The 22635-nt window shown below is 47.9% G+C and overlaps 1 protein-coding gene across 1 annotated transcript in view; it reads right to left on the bottom strand.

Annotated features, from left to right (window-relative positions):
• BOC (BOC cell adhesion associated, oncogene regulated) overlaps window positions 1-712 on the bottom strand; it is a 136217-nt gene extending 135505 nt beyond the window's left edge. The window contains exon 1 of the mRNA XM_078656627.1: window positions 481-712. The gene's annotated coding sequence lies outside the window, so the exon portion shown is untranslated. The remainder of the gene's footprint in view (window positions 1-480) is intronic.
• Window positions 713-22635: the final 21923 nt, after the last annotated feature.

Here is a 22635-nt window from a genome sequence, read left to right as displayed (position 1 = left end):
TCAAAAAATGCTCTTGCTCTGGACTTCTCCCGGGCCCGGTGTGGGTCTGCCCGGGTTTCCTGCGCCAGCCAGGCCCTGGATGCAAAACTAGGCCTCTCCTGGCGCGCCGGCAGCGGCCACAAACACGACCGAAAACTCCGCTGCAGGGGCATTTACAACCACACACATCGGCCTCAAAGGCACAAAAACCCAACAAGGTGGGTGCGTCGTTCACACACCGTAAAACAACAAATAAATAAACTCAGCGAGGAGTGGGAAAAGTGAGAAAAATGCGAGCCACAGAAAAGATGCAAACTAAGGATACCGCAGGAGCGCAGAGGGTGCACCGAATTCACACCTAAAAACAGCACGGGCGCCTCGTGTGCACCGTGCAACAGGCACCCCAAAGGCGCACCGTGCGCCTGGAGTCTAACTTTAGATGCTCAAGGCGCAGAGAGAGCCACATACCTCCCTCCATCCCTCCTCCATGCGGCCACTCACCAGGCGAGGCTCGGATTGCAGCCGGTTTCAGAAGCAGCAGCAAAAATAGAATAAAAAAATCCTGTCTGTCCCAAAGAAGAGAGTCCCGCGGGTCTGCCCGTCGTGCGAGTTGGGATGTTGTTGTTTGTTGTCGGAACCCTCAAGCCTCAGACATTTTGTGGCGAGGGGCGAGCTGGGAAAGTCCGTCCGGAACAACAGGCGTCTCTGGGTGACTGCACTCTCTCACACAAACCCCTTCTTTTGGCGTTTTTTCCCTCTGCCTGGTGCCTCCCTGCTCTGAAAGGAGAGGGGAGGGAACAGGGGGAGGGGAGGAGGAGGGGTGCCTGCCCTAAACCAGCCCCAAAAGAGCGGCCAGGCCCTGTGCCTGCAGCTTGGAGTGGAAACCACAGCAGACGGGCCCCCCTGCTGCCCGGAGAGGGATGCGTAAAGTGCTCCGGTGTGGGCACGGACGGTCCCTTCCAGGGAGAAGAGGATTTAAAGTCAGAAACTCCGAGTTCCGTGGCCTGGAGGGAATAGAAAGTTTTTGGGTGGGAAGAGCCGGCGGCCCCGCCCCTCGGCTGAGCAGGGTTTGGTGCGGGCCTGGGCTTTGGAAGAGGCCCGGCTCCGCCTGTGACCCCCATTCATCACCAGGGAGGCAGCAGCTGCATACCCGAGGCCGAAGGGGGAGGGGGCGCTGCCAGGCAGAGGAGGGGAGGCAGGCTGCAGGCAGGGGGTGCAGAGACGCAGGACAGGCAGGGGAGGATGCAGGCAGAGCTATCAGAAAGGGCGAACAGGCAAGGGACCCAGCAGCTGAGGCAGCAGGCAGGGGGTGCAGGCAAGGGGACACAGTGCTGAGGATGCAGGCAGAAGCAGCAGGCAGGAGGTGCAGGCAAGAGGACCCTGCAGTAGAGGCAGCAGGCAGGGGTATCAGAAAGGGCACGCAGGCAAGCTGACCAGCAGCTGAGGATGCAGGCAGGGGGTGCAGCAACGCAGGACAGGCAGAAGAGGCTGCAGGCAGGGGTATCAGAAAAGGCGCGCAGGCAAGAAGACCAGCAGCTGAGGATGCAGGCAGGGGTATCAGCCAGCGGGTACAGAGGCGCAGGGCAGGCAGAGAGGTATCTTAAGGGTTGCAGGCAGGCCCGTCTTAAGCTCTGGTGGCCCCAGGTGCGACAATGTTTGTTGGTGCCCCCCAATAACCACCTCCTTCTACGGATTCCCTCTCCGCCACCTCTTAAGAGTACCCCTCAAGGCTCCATAACCACTCTCTCTCAGATGCATTTAATTAGTTATATAGCACCACTCATACCAGAAAAGGGCGTCAGAGCACGTTGCATCACACATACATTGAACAGAGACAATCAGTCATATGCATGTAAATCAGAATATAGGAAACATTACATAAGCCGGAGTCCTACAAGGTGGAGGAGTGACATGTCATTCATACTGGTAGGCGGTGTAGTTTAAGAGTGCTTGGTCTGGAGAAGCACAAACTAAGAATTGAAAATGGAACACCATAATTGGGGGTTCTCTTTAACCCGTTCTGTGCTGCCGTCGGCCATTGGCCGCCGGCAGCACTTCCTCCCCAATGCTGTCGTCGGCCAATGGCCGACGCGGCCCCGCCCGTTTTTCGGAAGTGCCGCACTTCCGCAAAATCACGGCCGCCGTTAAGGCGTTAATAATAAAAATCTATGGCTACCCAAATGAACCCTTTTTACAACATTAATCTATGCTCTAATCTGTACTTTGCAGTGTGCATGCAGCTCTTTCATGACAGTTAATAATTCACTGGTCTATGTTAGGATTGGATTTTATTGTATAAACTGCAAGTAACAAAAATATGTCTCTTAGAAAAGCAGTGACCCACTGACCTATTTACATTATGTGCACTTTGTGATCTGCATGGTACACATTCTTTGCAGCAGGCATATTAATCATCTGTGATTTTTTATGATCAGTCAAAACGTCGCTAAAACATTGCTCTCTCTCAAAGAAGAACATTCATCACCAGAGTTATCTTGACATTTTTGTTGTTGCGTGGAAATTGCTGGAGGCGAGGAATGCAGCAGCAGGTTCTTTTTAAAAGCAAAATAAACTTGCAGACTCAAAGCCCCCTGAAGTCAGCACCCGGTGCGATGGCACCAGTCGCACCGCCCTAGAGCTGGCCCTGGGTGCAGGCAAGAGGGCCCCACGGCTGAAGATGCAGGCAGAGGTATTAAGGGGATACAGCTAACAAAGGTATCAGGAGGGTGTGCAGGCAGCAACTGACGCAGTCAGTTATCACTAGGAAGAGTAGGAGGAAGCAGAAAGAGGTACCAGAAGGGAGTGCAGGGCAGGACGCAGAGGATGCAGGAACAGGTATCTGTAGGGGATGCAGGGCCTGACAGCAATAGAGGCCGGCTGCCTTATCCAAAGGGGGTGCAGGGCCCGGCAGCAGAGGATGCAGGAACAGGTATCCGAAGGGGGTGCAGGACCTGGCAGCAGAGGATGCAGGAACAGGTATCTGAAGGGGGCGCAGGGCCTGACAGCAATGGATGCCGACTGCAGTATCAGAAAGAGGTACATGTCTTGAGAGCAGAGGAGGCAGGTGAAGGGATCAGAAGGGGGTGCAGGGCCTGGAAGCAGAGGACGCAGGAACAGGTATCTGAAGGGGGTGCAGGGCCTGACAGCAGAGGTGCAGGAACAGGTATCCGAAGGGGGTGCAGGACCTGGCAGCAGAGGATGCAGGAACAGGTATCCGAAGGGGGTGCAGGACAGCAGCAGAGGACGCAGGAACAGGTATCTGAAGGGGGTGCAGGACAGCAGCAGAGGACGCAGGAACAGGTATCAGAAGGGGGTGCAGGGACAGCAGCAGAGGACGCAGGAACAGGTATCTGAAGGGGGTGCAGGACCTGACAGCAGAGGACGCAGGAACAGGTATCAGAAGGGGGTGCTGGGCCTGACAGCAGAGGACGCAGGAACAGGTATCAGAAGGGGGTGCAGGGACAGCAGCAGAGGAGGCAGGAACAGGTATCTGAAGGGGGTGCAGGGACAGCAGCAGAGGATGCAGGAACAGGTATCTGAAGGGGGTGCAGGGACAGCAGCAGAGGAGGCAGGAACAGGTATCTGAAGGGGGTGCAGGACCTGACAGCAGAGGAGGCAGGAACAGGTATCAGAAAGGGGTGCAGGGACAGCAGCAGAGGAGGCAGGAACAGGTATCTGAAGGGGGTGCAGGGACAGCAGCAGAGGATGCAGGAACAGGTATCTGAAGGGGGTGCAGGACCTGACAGCAGAGGACGCAGGAACAGGTATCAGAAGGGGGTGCTGGGCCTGACAGCAGAGGACGCAGGAACAGGTATCAGAAGGGGGTGCAGGGACAGCAGCAGAGGAGGCAGGAACAGGTATCTGAAGGGGGTGCAGGGACAGCAGCAGAGGATGCAGGAACAGGTATCTGAAGGGGGTGCAGGGACAGCAGCAGAGGAGGCAGGAACATGTATCTGAAGGGGGTGCAGGGACAGCAGCAGAGGAGGCAGGAACAGGTATCTGAAGGGGGTGCAGGGACAGCAGCAGAGGAGGCAGTAACAGGTATCTGAAGGGGGTGCAGGGACAGCAGCAGAGGAGGCAGTAACAGGTATCTGAAGGGGGTGCAGGGACAGCAGCAGAGGACGCAGGAACAGGTATCAGAAGGGGGTGCAGGGACAGCAGCAGAGGACGCAGGAACAGGTATCTGAAGGGGGTGCAGGACCTGACAGCAGAGGACGCAGGAACAGGTATCAGAAGGGGGTGCAGGGACAGCAGCAGAGGAGGCAGGAACAGGTATCAGAAGGGGGTGCAGGGCCTGACAGCAGAGGACGCAGGAACAGGTATCAGAAGGGGGTGCAGGGCCTGACAGCAGAGGACGCAGGAACAGGTATCAGAAGGGGTTGCAGGGACAGCAGCAGAGGACGCAGGAACAGGTATCTGAAGGGGGTGCAGGGACAGCAGCAGAGGAGGCAGGAACAGGTATCAGAAGGGGGTGCAGGGCCTGACAGCAGAGGAGGCAGGAACAGGTATCTGAAGGGGGTGCAGGGACAGCAGCAGAGGAGGCAGGAACAGGTATCTGAAGGGGGTGCAGGGCCTGACAGCAGAGGAGGCAGGAACAGGTATCTGAAGGGGGTGCAGGACAGCAGCAGAGGAGGCAGGAACAGGTATCTGAAGGGGGTGCAGGGACAGCAGCAGAGGAGGCAGGAACAGGTATCTGAAGGGGGTGCAGGGCCTGACAGCAGAGGAGGCAGGAACAGGTATCTGAAGGGGGTGCAGGGACAGCAGCAGAGGAGGCAGGAACAGGTATCTGAAGGGGGTGCAGGGCCTGACAGCAGAGGAGGCAGGAACAGGTATCTGAAGGGGGTGCAGGGACAGCAGCAGAGGAGGCAGGAACAGGTATCTGAAGGGGGTGCAGGGCCTGACAGCAGAGGAGGCAGGAACAGGTATCTGAAGGGGGTGCAGGGACAGCAGCAGAGGAGGCAGGAACAGGTATCTGAAGGGGGTGCAGGGCCTGACAGCAATGGAGGCAGGAACAGGTATCTGAAGGGGGTGCAGGACAGCAGCAGAGGAGGCAGGAACAGGTATCTGAAGGGGGTGCAGGGACAGCAGCAGAGGAGGCAGGAACAGGTATCAGAAGGGGGTGCTGGGCCTGACAGCAGAGGAGGCAGGAACAGGTATCTGAAGGGGGTGCAGGGCCTGACAGCAGAGGACGCAGGAACAGGTATCTGAAGGGGGTGCAGGACAGCAGCAGAGGAGGCAGGAACAGGTATCTGAAGGGGGTGCAGGGACAGCAGCAGAGGAGGCAGGAACAGGTATCTGAAGGGGGTGCAGGGCCTGACAGCAGAGGAGGCAGGAACAGGTATCTGAAGGGGGTGCAGGGCCTGACAGCAGAGGACGCAGGAACAGGTATCTGAAGGGGGTGCAGGGACAGCAGCAGAGGACGCAGGAACAGGTATCTGAAGGGGGTGCAGGGCCTGACAGCAGAGGAGGCAGGAACAGGTATCTGAAGGGGGTGCAGGGCCTGACAGCAGAGGACGCAGGAACAGGTATCTGAAGGGGGTGCAGGGACAGCAGCAGAGGACGCAGGAACAGGTATCAGAAGGGGGTGCTGGGCCTGACAGCAGAGGACGCAGGAACAGGTATCAGAAGGGGGTGCAGGGACAGCAGCAGAGGACGCAGGAACAGGTATCTGAAGGGGGTGCAGGGCCTGACAGCAGAGGACGCAGGAACAGGTATCTGAAGGGGGTGCAGGGACAGCAGCAGAGGAGGCAGGAACAGGTATCTGAAGGGGGTGCAGGGACAGCAGCAGAGGATGCAGGAACAGGTATCTGAAGGGGGTGCAGGGACAGCAGCAGAGGAGGCAGGAACAGGTATCTGAAGGGGGTGCAGGGACAGCAGCAGAGGAGGCAGGAACAGGTATCTGAAGGGGGTGCAGGGACAGCAGCAGAGGAGGCAGTAACAGGTATCTGAAGGGGGTGCAGGGACAGCAGCAGAGGACGCAGGAACAGGTATCAGAAGGGGGTGCAGGGACAGCAGCAGAGGACGCAGGAACAGGTATCTGAAGGGGGTGCAGGACCTGACAGCAGAGGACGCAGGAACAGGTATCAGAAGGGGGTGCAGGGACAGCAGCAGAGGAGGCAGGAACAGGTATCAGAAGGGGGTGCAGGGCCTGACAGCAGAGGACGCAGGAACAGGTATCAGAAGGGGGTGCAGGGCCTGACAGCAGAGGACGCAGGAACAGGTATCAGAAGGGGGTGCAGGGCCTGACAGCAGAGGACGCAGGAACAGGTATCAGAAGGGGTTGCAGGGACAGCAGCAGAGGAGGCAGGAACAGGTATCTGAAGGGGGTGCAGGGCCTGACAGCAATGGAGGCAGGAACAGGTATCTGAAGGGGGTGCAGGACAGCAGCAGAGGAGGCAGGAACAGGTATCTGAAGGGGGTGCAGGGACAGCAGCAGAGGAGGCAGGAACAGGTATCAGAAGGGGGTGCTGGGCCTGACAGCAGAGGAGGCAGGAACAGGTATCTGAAGGGGGTGCAGGGCCTGACAGCAGAGGACGCAGGAACAGGTATCTGAAGGGGGTGCAGGGCCTGACAGCAGAGGACGCAGGAACAGGTATCTGAAGGGGGTGCAGGACAGCAGCAGAGGAGGCAGGAACAGGTATCAGAAGGGGGTGCAGGGACAGCAGCAGAGGACGCAGGAACAGGTATCTGAAGGGGGTGCAGGGCCTGACAGCAGAGGACGCAGGAACAGGTATCTGAAGGGGGCGCAGGGCCTGACAGCAATGGAGGCCGGCTGGAGTATCAGAAAGGGGTACATGTCTTGAGAGCAGAGGAGGCAGGTGAAGGGATCAGAAGGGGGTGCAGGGCCTGGAAGCAGAGGACGCAGGAACAGGTATCCGAAGGGGGTGCAGGGCCTGACAGCAGAGGACGCAGGAACAGGTATCTGAAGGGGGTGCAGGGACAGCAGCAGAGGAGGCAGGAACAGGTATCCGAAGGGGGTGCAGGGCCTGACAGCAGAGGAGGCAGGAACAGGTATCTGAAGGGGGTGCTGGGCCTGACAGCAGAGGAGGCAGGAACAGGTATCTGAAGGGGGTGCAGGACAGCAGCAGAGGAGGCAGGAACAGGTATCTGAAGGGGGTGCAGGGACAGCAGCAGAGGAGGCAGGAACAGGTATCTGAAGGGGGTGCAGGACCTGACAGCAGAGGAGGCAGGAACAGGTATCTGAAGGGGGTGCAGGGACAGCAGCAGAGGAGGCAGGAACAGGTATCTGAAGGGGGTGCAGGACCTGACAGCAGAGGAGGCAGGAACAGGTATCAGAAGGGGGTGCAGGACAGCAGCAGAGGATGCAGGAACAGGTATCTGAAGGGGGTGCAGGACCTGACAGCAATGGAGGCCGGCTGGAGTATCAGAAAGGGGTACATGTCTTGAGAGCAGAGGAGGCAGGTGAAGGGATCAGAAGGGGGTGCAGGGCAGGACGCAGAGGATGCAGGAACAGGTATCAGAAGGGGGTGCAGGGACAGCAGAGAATGCAGGAACAGGTATCCGAAGGGGGTGCAGGGCCTGGCAGCAGAGGATGCAGGAACAGGTATCTGAAGGGGGTGCAGGGACAGCAGCAGAGGATGCAGGCAGAGGTATCAGAAGGGGTTGTAGACCACAGCAGCAGAGGAGAGAGACACTCAGCACCCACCAGCGTGAGGACAGTGGACCAGGCTGATGCTGTAAGAAGAGAGCACATAGGATACACCAGGCCCTGGTATGCAAGCCTCTGTGGCAGGTGGGATGGGGGTGGAGGTACAGGCAGAGAAGATGAGGACTGGGGGTATGGGAGGCTACAGGCTCATGCAGCAGAGAGTGATACAGAGGTAGCAGGGAGGGAAGATTACAGCTGTGGCAGCAGGCATGGGTATATGCCTAGCATCAGTGGAGGCAGTGGAGTGAAACAGGCTCAGGCAGGGAGAGGAGCAGATACAGGTGTGTGGGGAGAGGATGCAGGCCCATGCAGCTCAAAGAAAGCAGACGCAGGCATGGGAAAGATGGCACAGTTTAATGCAGCTGCAAAAGAGCACTTCAATAATGGCATCTAACATGGCATGAGGGATTTAATATGTGAGGGCATAAGTAGTGCAAGACAAGTCTGCAAGTTATGGTTAGTTTACTGAATCATAACTGCTCAATTTCAGTGTTTGCTTATTAGTTTTATTTTGTAAGCGTAGCGCCACTGTGTTTGTTCAGAGAATGTATATAACTATATATATATAAGGCTAAACCATCGGTATAGTTAGGAAAACTTTATTTATTTTTTCCATATAAACCAACCTTCAAATTCAAAGCATTACAGATTCTTAAGTTGTAGGTATAAATTAAATGTATCATTTACTCACCACCTTTGAATTAATATACCTTTTGTTATTCTTTAGCTACAAACAAAAGTTAAAGAACAGATTTTTTTAAAAATGTATACTTATATCTTTAACTTATAAGTTATGCAACACCTTCAAATTATTTTAACTCACACACCTCCTTACACACTGTATTCAACTCAGTAGTCACACTACCTTAACTATAACTCTGTCTTTTACCTGCACTGCTTATACCATTATATATTACTTCACTTATCCCATGTAAAATAATAATGTTTGCAATAACAGATATGACCTCGCAAATCAATTTTTTGTGAGTAAACCATGCATTGTAAAAAGGCGTGTTATAGTTAATGTAGTGTGGCTTCTGAGTTGAAGCCACAGTTGCATACAGTGGAGTGGCATAGAGTGGAATAGCATAGAGTTGAGTGTCGTACAGAGGAGTTGTTTACTGTGGAATCGTGTAGAGTGGATTGGGGTAAATTGTAGTGGTGTACAATGCAGTCACGTACAGTGGAGTGTGTTAGAGTGGAGAGGCATAGAGTGGAGTGGCCTACAGTTGAGTGGCGCAGCATGCAGTGGAGTGTTCTAGAGTGGACTAGCATAGAGCGGAGTGAGTTACAGTGTAGTGACGTACAGTGGAATAGCATAGCGTGGAGCAGTATTGGGTGAGGTCACGTACGCTGAAGTAGCATACAGTGGAATAGTTTGCACTAGATTGGGGTAGAGTGGAGTGGCGTAAAGTGGAATGGTATAGAGTGGTATAGCGTGGAGTGGCATACAGTGGAGTACTGTACAGTAGAGTGGCGCAAAGTGGAGTGAGGTACAATGTAGTGGCATACAGTAGAATAGCGTAGAATGTAGTGGTGTATAGTGTAGTCTGAAAGACCTGCACTGGCTCCCCGTCAGCAAGAGGATCACGTTCAGACTCCTCACCCACGCACACAAGGCTCTCCACGACATGGGCCCCAGATACCACAACAGCCGCCTCACGTTCTACACACCCACCCGCCAGCTCCGATCCGCCAGCCACGCCCTCGCCTCCGTCCCACGTATTTGCAGAGCCACCGCCGGAGGAAGATCCTTCTCCTACCTGACGGCCAAGACATGGAATTCCCTCCCCATCCACCTACGGCAGACCCAGGACCACCTCTCCTTCAGGAAACAACTCAAGACCTGGCTGTTTGAGCAGTAGCGTCTCCCCCCCCTCCCAGCGCCTTGAGACCCTAACGGGTGAGTAGCGCGCTTTACAAATTTATATGATTGATTGATTGTAGTGGTGTAGAGTGGAGGATTGAAGAGTGGAATACCGAAAACCTGAGTTTTGTAGAGTGGAGCGGTGTCACAGCCACACGTCCCTGTTCAGGGTGCGTGGCGTGGCAGAAAACCCAGAAGTAGGGATAGAGATCGAGGCAGGGGACGTGGTTTAGTCTCTCTGCATTCTCCTGCGTTTGTCCGGCCTGCTGGAAGCCCAGACTAGTCGCATTCAGAATTCTCGAGTGCGGCACTATAAAAGCTGGACTGCCGAGTCCTACCTTGCCTGTAACTTATTTTCAAACCTGTAATACTTACCCTCTTAATGACGGTCATGCTGCTGCTTCTTGCCGCGACCACCGAAGTAGATTCTAAGTGGGAAAGTGGGAGGTATTAGGTAAGAACATACACTTACCAATTGATGTTCTACGTATGGTCATGTTGAAACCAGATAGAGGAAAGTCCTAAAAACGCATTATATTCCTGTGGACGTACAACAACACTAGAACACAGACGGAATCTGTAAAATGAAGAACTGATGTAATCACCTTGAAGGGACCACAGGAAGCCATCTTTTGTTTTTTCTCCACTTCCCCTTTCCCCCAGGTGCTATTCTTGCCTGGAGTTATATGCACTTCTCAGGTTGTTACAGGGCTCTCGTGGCATAGAGAATCAGCACTGGCATTCATGCCTCGCTCCCAGATGATTGCACACCTAAAGCAGAACTGGCTGTGCCTAGACATTACAAGCAAAGTAAAGTGTAATGGGATAGCCTGTAGTGGCATACAGTGTAATAGCGTAGAGTGTATTATGGTAGAGTGAATTGGCATAGAGTGTAGTGCTGTAGAATGGAGTGTTGTACAGTGTAATAGTGTAGAGTGTATTGTCATATAGTTGAGTAATGTAAAGTGCCATGGTGAGTAGAGAAATAGCGTACTGTGCGGTGGTTTACACTGGAGTGTCATACAGTGGAGTGATATAGAGTGGAATGGCATAGAGTGTGGTGTCGTAGAGTGGAGTTGCATACGGTGAAATAGTGTACATTTGAGCGTAATGTGGAAGCGCATAGAGTGTATTGGTGTAAAATGGAGTGGTGTAGAGTGTAATAGTGTAGAGTGGAGTGGCATAGAGGGTAATAGCGTAGAATGTGATGGTGTACAGAGCATTGTAGTAATTGGAACAGATATAGCGTGAAAGTGTTTTAACAGATGTAGATGTAATATGACAGGAAATAGATTATTTGGTGTAAATTGTAATTTTTTTGTACTATGTGTGACTAGTGCAAATAGTGTTAAAGTTATAATATTTAAAATACTTAGTGGTATATTATGCCGCTGTACAGGAAATTGCTTCTGATAGGAGTGTGTTGCACCCCTTTTAGAGATACACAGTTCTTTACAAATTATACATTCAATGAAGTACAAAACAAAACATATTTTATTAAAACAACTTCTTCAAAACACCATAATGAACTGTTTTTATCTTTTTTTAAACACAAGCAAGCAAAAAGTCCAAACTTTCACTTCCTGTTTTCAATACACATTTACCTGATGGTAAAAAAGCATAAATTTCCTGATAAATGGATCAAAATGAGACATGAATATAATAAACATAACATATGGATTCTGGTCCTATATTGTCACTCTCCCCAGGTTTAGATGAAATGTACAACCCTTCAGGCTTTCAGTCTCTTGGTTTATTATGTAACCCGAATACTTTGATACAAAAATAGGACCATATTAGAAAATTATCTGAAACATGACCTCATATAATGTGTGAGTGTGGTCTCTAAAGTCATTATTTTATGTGATTTTTGTAGGTGTGTCAAGCAGCCGCGGCCGGCAGTGGGAGTACCTGCAGGGCGGTGACGTGGGGAGGGGGAGGGAAAGGGGCAGGGTGGGGGGTAGTAATGTTTGAATTATAGAGCTTTCTAAGTAAGTAAACATTTAAATAAATAAAACGAATTTCGTTGAGTGCACTGCATCCCCAAATGCGATACAGTGCTCGCAACGAAATTCGTTTTATTTATTTAAATGTTTACTTACCTGTAAAACTCCGTAATCCATACATTACTACCCCCCACCTTGTCCCTCCCCATGTCACCGCCCTGCAGGTACTCCCACTGCCGGCGGCGGCTGGTGTCAAGCCACCTAATGCTCTGTCGAAGTCAGAGAATTCAGTTTTGCAAATGATGTGCTGTCTGGGCATGTGTACATCCCAGTTCACCAGTGGCAAATGATTTGTACTGGTTCCATTTGTAATCTAATTTGCTTTGGACAAGGAAAAGTAGTTTGCTAGTTCAACAACGTAGTCAAATAGGAACTGAAATCAATAGAGAGAATTTACGAGTAATGACATAAGCCTGTTCCAGATTTAACTTGTAGTTTCCCTAGGGGACAGGGACCTTCTTCAACTATGAGCTCTGGTGTTCTCCAGAACAAATAAACCACCAAACCACAGTTCCATAGCTTCAATACTTCCACTGTCAGTGTAAAGTTGGTAATGACAGTAGCAAACAAAGAGCGAAGATCCAGATGAACTACAAATTCTTTGCATCTCTCCTCAGCGAAGATCAGGGTGTATCCGATTGTTGCACGCATTATGAGTTGGTTGAGGAGAAACGGCAGCTCGAGAAATACACCTTCAACTATAAACATGTTGACTTCAGCGTGTGCCACGCGGAAATTAATGTACGTATCAGAACCTAATAAACATGGAGATAAACATAGAAGACACACTATAATTGTGTCTTCATAAGCATCATTACATCAGCCCCCTCCTTTTAAATAAAACATAATACATATAAAAATCTCTAAACCTAGAAGGTAAAGAACAACTATGAGATGTCCTGGAGTAACCAGAGCACGCTTCTTCACTCAAATCACCCTGCTGAGAATGAACATCTTGTTGGAATGAAGGTTCATCAAAGTGTGAACTCACAAGTGGAGTATGAGTAGGTGTGTCATGAGGAGTGGATTGATTGGATAAACACATGTTTGCTACATCTCAGACGAAGAACTCAGGGAGAAATTTGAAAAATTGAAATTATATGCTACCGATAAATTCTTGGAAGCAAGAATCTTAGCTGCCTGATCAGGTGTCAGCTTAATAGCCACTCTTTTATTCCACTACCCCTTTTTTATCCAAAAAGAGTGACCCTTTTGCAGTTTTAAGAATTTGTGCAGGGAGAGAAAACTTTGAAGCTCCCTTTTTTACTCTATTAGGATTTTTAACCATGACCCAATCGCCTACATGAAAATCATGATAAACATTGGTATACTTCGAGTCCAAGAGATGTTTCTGTGTGTTTTGTTGTATAGATACATTATTTCTCATTTTTTGTTTGTCCTCAAAAGCTAAACATGAATAATTCTGTTTTTTATTTAACACCTTTAACCAATCTGGACACATGTTACCTTTGGGATCGCTTTTCCTAATAAGCCTAAAGGGAGAAATCCCTGTGGTAGAATGGGGAGTAGTTGCTAAGACCAATTTTGTTTTTTAAGGAACTCTTCAACAGGTAAGTTGCAGGCTAAAGCAGATTGTAAGGTGGATACAAAGCTACTCTTCGATGTTTTACATTATGGCATTAAAGAAAATCCTGTGTATTACAAGATGTGAAATGTGTGACATTGTCTGTAAATATTTCCTTGGGATAGCCTTCAGAACTGAATACTCTGGACATGAAATTAATTACAGACAATGTGTTAGGAGTATTACAGAATTCAAATTCTACCCATTTAGAAAAGTAGTCTATTAATACTATGATATATCTCTTGTAACTGGGTAATAAGTCAAAAGGACCAGCAAAATCAAGAGCCAGTTTCAACTAAGTTTCTTCTGAAACAGGTACTAAATGTAAAGGTGTTTTGACCATTTCCTAATGTTTATCAGAAACTAGACAGGTCTGGCAATTACCCATCCATTGGGATACTTCTTAGCAGGCCACCAAAAATGTTCTTTCAACTTCCTAGACATGCCTCCTACACCTAAGTGGCCTTCATGAGCTCCTTGAAAAATTTTCAAGCAAAGTGAGACAGGAGGAACACACAGATCTCCACGCATGAGTATGTTTTCTACAATGTAAAGTTCCTCAGAGACCTGAGCAAAGGTTCTTAAAGGAGCAGGTAACAAACGTTCTTTGGGCCAGCCAGTGACCACCATGTGTTTTGCACACTGAAGAACTTTGTCTTCTTCAGAAGAATTAAGTCTGTCCTTGCGAATAAGCAATGTTCTAGAACCAAACATTTCTTCAATAGAAGCAACAACCCAGTCAACATGATCAAATTTAGTTTCTGGCTAATTGTCTGTTAGTGGTAACCTAGAAAGACAATGTGCCCTGACACTATGCCCACCTGGAATGTATTTCATAACAAAGTTGCATTCATGTAAGTGAGATAAAATGTGAACTAGCCGCACAGAGGCTTTGCCTGCACCATTTCCGTTTAGTAGGTGCAATAAAGGTTTTTGATCAGAATATATGTGCATTTTATGCTTTGTGGACTGACTGTAAATTTGGTCCAATGCTGTGCGTGTAAGTCCTGTTCCTGAGTACCCCGGAGTACATAGCAATGCGGCTGAGCACCTTGACAGATGTGTGACAATAGGGGTTCACCCCTCCTGGGAACAGATCGGCAATGAATCTAGCGTAAATAACGTACACGCACAGCAGTGGACCACATTTACGGTCAGTCCACAAAGCATAAAAAGCACACCTGAGCGAGTGTGCCAAAAGTGCATTAACACGTGGTTAAAAATCTTTCACCAGTCACTTTTTTCGCGTTCACTTATATTTATAGTAGAGAGGTCCTGAAGAAAGCTCCTTTGCATTTTTTTCATGAGAGCTAACACCTGTAGACCAAGGATAATTAAGACACAAATTATAAGTCATAACATTATCCACTCGTTATTTTTAATATACCATAGGCCACTGGGAATAAAGTAACTATTAGTGAGTTTCCCAGAGGTATTTTTAAACCACACCACTTCATCACTATCACAAAAAAACATTAAAAAACCCAGCTCCACTGTAGTCAGGTGTCGCAGCACAGCTGAGTAGCATTCGGCTGGGAACCCAAGGATGAAGCATGACACCAACTAGGTTGGTGTGTGAGGGTTCTTTTAACAAACCTTTGTGGTGCCAGCCATTACAGTGTTGACTAGCCACTTCCGTGTCGACCGTCTAAGTTGTTTAATTTAGTATAAAGAATATTCAGCTCTTGCACTGTTTATTCCCAGTAATGTGTTGGTGGTCCACAATGTCACACAATGTGTGAAAAATCTAAATCTATGGTGTCACATCTAGGGCACTTCTGTGTATCTGTCATCTGGGCATTAAGTATGTAGCGTTCAGATAATTAAATTCAATGTATTTGAACTGTGCATTTATAGAGACTCTATGGCCCTGATCATGAGCCGGCCAGTAAATTCCGACCCTTGCGTAAACCCTGTTTATGCACAGGTCGGAGTTACATTTTTTTCTGTATTTAACACATCTGATAATTATCAGATGCATTAAATACTCCAGTTGCTGGTACGTTTCAGCAGGCTAAACCTGCCATAATTTAGCATGGGAAATTGTATGGTATTTACTGTACTATGCGAATTTTGGTGTGTTAAACACCAACATCCTCATGTTATTCCCCACAAACTGGTGATAGGTTTTATTTTTTGCACATGATAAATAACATACCATGTGGTATTATTATTTATCATATGAGATACATAACGCCTTAGCTCTTAATCAGGGCCTCAGAGTGTATTCCTTCATCCTATTCCATTACTTATCCATCGGGGCCCTCTCAATACAAGTTTTCCATCTTGTTTGGGTGGCTAAGATGTTAATTTTAGTAATGTCTATAAGTGACTTGTAAAACCAGGGGATCAGTTTGATGCAATATCTCATGTTATGTGTATTTGTAAAGCGCACTTTGACCGCCCACCCTATGGTAGGTTGGTTAGTTGAAAAGCCAGGTCTTCAGCTTCGTGCGGAATTCAAGAAGAGAGGAGGAGGAGGCTCTGATGTGGAGTGGGGGCTGTTCCACACTTTAGGAGCAATGTAAGAGAATGCCCGTCCTCTTAATCTGGTTCTGTGTATGTGTGGGATGTGTCGTAGTAGGAGTCTTGTGAACCAGAAGTGCCTGGGTTGTTGATGGAAGGAGATGGTTCAGGTAGGTGGGTACTAAGTTTTGTAGTCCATTGAATGTGTGTGGGAGGAGTTTGAAATGAGCGCATATGTTTACTAGGAGCCAATGGAGCTCCCTGAAGGGTGGTGTGATGTGAGGTCTGTGTGGGATGTTGAAGAGGAACCTGGTTGCCAAATTCTGGATGGTTCATAGTCTTCTGGTGAGTTGCTCAGTAGAAAGTGTTCACGTAGTCCAACTTGCTGGTCACTTGTGAGTGAGTGACAAGTTTTCTAGTGTTGGTTGGAAACCATTTGAAGATCTTCCTCATCATCTTCAGGGTGTGGAAGTAGTATGCATTGATGGTGTTGACTTGTGCGGTCATGTTCAGTTTGCTTTCGATGATGATTCTGAGGTTCCTGGCATTGGTGTTGGGTATGGGTGTGGGTCTGGGTTAGGCTGGCTACCTGTTAGAGTCCCAGGGTGAAGTATTCTTATGAAGACCACTATTTTTATTGAGTTGGTGTTGAGTTTAAGACAGCTGTCTTTCATCCAGTTAATGACTTCGATCAAGCAGGCTGTTACCTTGTTTTGTGTGTTGGGGTCGTGGCCGAGTGGCAGATTATGAGTTGCATGTTGTCCGCGCAAGAGAGGATGTTGATGTTGTGTGCATGAATGATGTTGGCCAGAGGGATCATGTATGCGTTGAAGAGAGTATGGCTGGGCAATGAACCTTGAGACACTCCGTAGCTGAGTTTGTTGGCTTCGAGAAGTAAAGTGACAGGCTGACAGCTTGTGTACTATCTGTTAAGAAGGAGCATATCCAGTCGAGAGCGGGTCCTTAGGTGCCAATTTGTGCAGGCACCTAATGAGAATATGGTGGGAGACCGTGTCAACTGCTGCAGAGAGGTCCAGAAGAATGAGGGCTGCCGTGTTTCCTCTGTCAAGGATCATGGGGATATCGTCTGTAGTGGTGATGAGTGCTGTTTCTCTACTGTGGTTTCGCCGGAATCTGGACTGTGTGGTGTCAAGGAGCTGGTGGTTGCTGAGGTGGACAATGAGGTGTTCGTTGATTCGGTTCTCCAAGACCTTTGCTCGGTGCTGTAGGAGGGATATGGGTCTGTATAAGCGTGGCTGGATATAGGGTGGTTTCTTGAGCAGGCGTGCAATATAGCATGTTTCCGTGTATCCAGGAATTTGACTGAGTCAATGGGGGCATTGAGGATGGATGTTACCGCTTTGTTGACTGGTAGGATTCCTTTCATGATGGTGTGGTGCAGACAAGGGTCAGATGGGGTCCCTGAGTGAGTGTTCTTTATGTTACCAGCAGTTACGATAGTGATGATGACGGGCCACTAGGTCAGGGTTCCTTCTTTGGTCATGATGGGTAGTTGCGAGAATGACAGGGGCTGGTTGGTGGTTGAATTTGCTGTATATGAAAATGATTTTGTTACACAATAATTCAGAGAGCTTGTTGCAAAGGTCTTTCAAGGGGGTGATGTTGCTGGAGGCAGAATGGGGCATTGTGAAATCTTTGGTGATAGTGAAGATTTGCTTGCTGTTGTTAGTGCCGGCTTCAATCTAATCGGCAAGAGCTTTGCGCTTCATGTTCCTTACCTGCCGGTGGTAGCGTCTTAGTTTGAAGATGTCTTTATATCTAGTGTTTTGGCATGTTCTTCATTTGTGCTCCAGTTACTTACAGTGGCGTTTTGTCAGCCTGAGTCCCTCTGTGTACCAGCTGGCGGTTGGGTTTCACTTGAGGGTAACCCGGGTGTTGGTGCATGCTGTGAGCCAGCTGTTGAGGTTCTTGATGTCTTTCAGCAATTTGCTGATATGCTTGGGCTAGACCGCGGAGAGAGCAAAAGCCCGCTTCTCTTCTGTGATGCTTTTCCAGTTGTGGCAGATGTGTCCGGTGGTGGTAGGTCTATGGTGGTGTGGGTTAGGTATGCTGAAACTGGTGAGGACGTGGTCTGTCTGGGTTATAGTTGCTGGCTTGTCCACAGTGATGCTACTGAATGAGGAGAAAATCTGGTCCAATAGGCTTCTAGCGGTGTGGGTAGGTTCGGTAACATGCTGGTTTAGGCTGAGTAGCCAAGGTTTTCTAAAAGGACCATAGAGTTTGTTTCTGAGTGGTCTTCTAGGTGAAAGATAAGGTCTCTGAGGAGGAAGGAGGAGGAAGAAGGTGCTCGTGTTGATGATGAGTGGTGCAAAGTCTCTGCGGTGTCCAGCAGACTCAGATGAAATTTCTGAGTGTCGGGTCCTGGTCCATGGAGCTACACGACAAAGGGGCCCGGCAGTCTGGAGATCTGGGCTACCACTCACCCTTAACAGACTTCTTCACCTGTTGTGTCCCTGTGCTGCAAACAGGAGGTCAGTCAGATGACCCTTTGAGTCTCTTTGCTTTGGTTGGGCTCAGGAGATGGCTGCTCCTTGAGCAGCACACAACAGGTGCACTCCAACTAGCCACTAGGTGCAGCCCACTTTGCTGTAGCCTCTCTTTGCCGGGAACTTGGTGTATAGCAGGTCGTTTTTTCTTTGGTCCTTCTTCTAGTCCAATTGAGATCTGAGTTCTGGGTGCCGTATTTATGCTCAGAAAATGCCCTCAGGGTAGGATGCAGCTGTTGGCCAATAGGCTAACAGGTTCCCTCCCTCCTGATGACTACTTCCTGGGAACTGTGGCATCTGGCTATCCCAGGATGCACCATTCTCCATAATCCCAAGATGGCAGAACCCCTCTCCTAGAGTCTAGAGCTCCCCAGCCCATCCCAGAGGTGTTGCTACCACGGTGGCTTCATGCCCCTAGAAAACCGGTTTGACATCAGGGTTCCCCTCTCCTTTCCTGGTACCAGCTAGTCTACCTAAACAATGGGTCTGCCTCTCTCCAAAATGTTCCTCTTTTGCCCCTCAGAGGCAGCTTCAGCTTTGAAAATCGCCTTTTGGGCCAAAACCATGTGGCTTCCTGCGGGAGGGAGGTAACACCTCTCTCCAGTGCAGGCCGCTATTGCCCCCTTTCCTTTAAGTCATTAGCACATCTCCCCTGGAGGGCAGAACGCTGTCTCTGGTTCAAGATCCATGTGCAACCATTAATGGCCCAGAGGATTAAAGGCAACAAAATGACAACTTTGATAAAATTGCACACTGTAACTTGTTACATTAATTTCAACTGGAGAACCAAGTTGGGCTTAATGTAACAAGTTGTTTAATACCTTGGAGTATCAGCTTTGGTCGCACCATTCAGGAGTTAGTACAGCTGAGGAGTCAGCGTGTAACCCTGCACTTGCCAAAGGGGTTACCAAATATTTCCACAGTAAAAACAACAATTTTGTGTTTTTACTATCGGAACACATATGTGTAAAATACATGTTCTTCCCGTGAACTATGCTGCACCCTGCCTTAGAATATATAACACAAATTGCCCGAACCACAACATCTCCACAAGCTTATTAAGAGGGAAAAGATCAATTTATTGTGATCCCCCTCGACATCCTACTTAGTGTCAATGTTTTTTATCTTTTTCAAGTTATGACAAGCTGTATGACAGAAAACAACAATACATTACATATTTACACACCTATATATACTTTGTACATACATGAAAAACAAATTCTTAACACAGTACAAAAAGAAATTTTCTTGCATCAAACATTACAAAGCACTAAGAATACATCACAAACAACATTAGAACAAACATTATAATCAAAAAATGAGAAAAATAGGAAAAAACAATCCTAGGGGGAATTATAAGCAAATGAATGGCTCTTAAACAAATTAATACTGGACCAGCCGGTCCTAGTATCGTAGAGATGACATTTTATTCCACCCTATGAAAGTGCCGACGCGTTTCAAGATCAGGCACAATGTCGCTGATCTCTTATCAGGGCTGTTTTATTCTTTGTATCAAACTTGGTTGTAAGTAGAGCAGGGCATTAAGGCGTAAAGGGTTTCAAACCAAATATTTCTAAACGTGGCCAGGCAGGACAACCTTGCTATTGTCGACTGCCGCCAACCGGCGTACTTATATGTAATCAACCACCATGAAGATAGGCTCCTTAATGATGTATTTCTATTCCCTTTTTAATTTTTGGAAATGTGCTCTGAATTTGCCGTCCTGGTCGAAAATAACAGCACGCCGCTGATGTGATCAAAGTGTTCTCACCTTTGATCAGCCCTGATGAGAGATCAGCGACATTGTGCCTGATCTCGAAACGCATCAGCACTTTCATAGGGTGGAATAAAATGTCATCTCTACGATACTAGGACCAGCTGGTCCAGTATTAATTTGTTTAAGAGCCATTGATTTGCTTATAATTCCCCCTAGGATTGGTTTTTCCTATTTTTCTCATTTTTTGATTGTAATGTTTGTTCTAATGTTGTTTGTGATGTATTCTTAGTTTTTTGTAATGATTGATGCAAGAATTTTTCTTTTTGTACTGTGTAAAGAATTTGTTTTTCATGCATGTACAAAGTATATATAGGTGTGTAAATATTTAATGTATTGTTGTTTTCTGTCATATAGCTTGTCAAAACTTGAAATAGATAAAAAAACATTGACACTAAGTAGGATGTCGAGGGGGGTCACAATAAATTGATCTTTTCCCTCTTAATAAGCTTGTGGAGATTTTGTGGTTCGGGCAATTTGTGTTATATATTCTATAAAGGGTCTAGCCCCCACCACGTGTTTATGGACCTATCCCCTTTTGTTCTTAGCACCCTGCCTTAGGGCTTGGTAGGCTTGGACCTGTTTCGGGGGGCAGTGGAATTTGCCATGGCTTTGAAATGGCAAATTCGGACTAGCACTACAGTTGACTGCCCTTTCAGTCTGCAGTGGTGGACTTGGAGATTCTTCATGGTCTGGCATATCTGCTCCTATGCTATTTGTTTGTAATGCAGGATTTTACCATACAACATTCCTTTAAAGCCAGACCTATTGGTATTGCCACTGCTTGCTTTACTCATCACCCCCTGGGTGGCAAAACTCCAATCCTTAGGTGCGGGGGCTCACTAACTTACAGACCCTGGGTACCATATATTAGGGACTTCCAGGTAAGTTAGCCTATGCCACTCGGGTATAGCCAAGGTAAAATACACGTTTTAGGGGTCATGGCACTGGCAATGAGGAATGGTCAGCATTCCCAGAGTGGAAACACCAGCAGAATCAGTGGAAAACCCTGGAGGAGGTCTTACAAAAAGAGGCATTTCCTTACAAGGAGTATGCACACTTGAAAGAATTGTGGCACGGCTAGAGCAGGCTATACCTGCGACAGATTGTCTATTTATTAATTTATGTATTTGAGTATTTATTTAGTATTTTTTTTATATATATGTATGTATAGGTTTATATATCACACTGCTTATTATTTGGGTATTTATGTGGTTGCTTTGTATGTATTTATACAGTTATGTATTGATTTCTTACCCTAAGTATAGATCTTTTGCTTTTGTATTTATATATGTAAGTATAGATGTGTTTATGTGTGTATTTATATCTTTCTTTGGACAAATATTTGTTTATTTGGTTATTTATTTGAGCATCTATTTGTGCATGTTTTTATATATCTCTATTTATTTTCTGATTTGTGCATTTATTTATGTGCGAGTAGGGTTTTGTAAAGCATGGACTATGCACAGAATGGCATCACAGGATGAGATACAAGATGACCTATGTGGCAAGGGTGGGGTCATTAAGGAAGACTTCAAGGTGAGAAGTGAGGGGTCCAGATAGATTGTACAGAAGTAGGGGGATACAGGGGCGAAGGCAGGACAGAAGGACAAAGTGATGGTGTTGGCTCATTTCAAGGTGAGACGACACCAAGAGGCGCAAAACATGGGACATGAACTTGTTGCTCTATAAAGTTTGGGAAGGTCTGCATTTGAGAATACCTTGATGAATGCATTTGGGAAATCGCATCTGTGGGTATAAAAGATGCCTGTGGGAATTCTAGTGGATTACCTGTGTGGTTGCAATAGAAGTGCCTGTGAGGATGTCTCAAGAATGAATGTGTGATTAGTTGAGGAATGCTGTATGAATGCATTAGAAATGGAAGAGGCTTCACCCTGTTCCTCTATAACAAACCTGCAAGGTGGAGGGACTTTGTACATCCATATGTTTCCAGAAAGAACAGCCGAAGAGAACACCAGCACTTGGAGTAACACAAGTACTCAAGGGGCCCGATTCACAGAACTAACTTAAGACAAAATCCTAAACTTACTACCATTTTGGTATTCACAGAAGTCACTTTCTCATTTTGGTATTCACAGAAAGTACTTACTCATTTCGGTATTCACAAAAGTTAGGAGTCCTAACTTTCCTACTCCTAAACTGAGAAAAATCCTAATTTTAAGACTTTCGGTATTCACAGAAGGCATTTAGGAGTCCTAAAGTTAGGACTCCTAACTTTACTACTACTGAACTGAGAAAAATCCTAATTTTAAGACTTTCGGTATTCACAGAAGGCATTTAGAAGTCCTAAAGTTAGGACTCCTAACTTCTGTGAATACCAAAATGAGTAAGTGCCTTCTGTGAATACCAAAATGGTAGTAAGTTTAGGATTTTGTCTTAAGTTAGTTCTGTGAATCGGGCCAAGTTAACTACAGCACACTGACCACAAGGAAGAATTGCAGTTAGATCCTGTTATCCCAATCACAGGTTTTACTTTATTAACATGGAACCCTAGGGATAGTAGGGTTTCCTGAAAAAAGTCAGGTGACTACCTCACACATCTCCCAGGTGTTCTTTGGTGTCACATCTGTTCTCCATGCTGAGGTTGGAGGCAAGTAAGGCAAAGATGTCCTTGGGGTGACCTTCACTGCTCCTAGGTCCAGGTCCAGGTCCTCCCCCATTACCAGCTCCTGGGATCCGGCCTCTCCCCGCATCACCTGTTGGTTCTTTAAAAAACATAAGGAAAGTGGGGCGGGTGTGTTTTCTGGGAGGGGCGGAGCTA

This window comes from Lissotriton helveticus, chromosome 8 (assembly GCF_964261635.1).
Source record: "Lissotriton helveticus chromosome 8, aLisHel1.1, whole genome shotgun sequence".
Taxonomy (NCBI): domain Eukaryota; kingdom Metazoa; phylum Chordata; class Amphibia; order Caudata; family Salamandridae; genus Lissotriton; species Lissotriton helveticus.
Note: the sequence above shows the minus strand (reverse complement) of the source record. Positions and strands in the feature narration are given on the sequence as shown.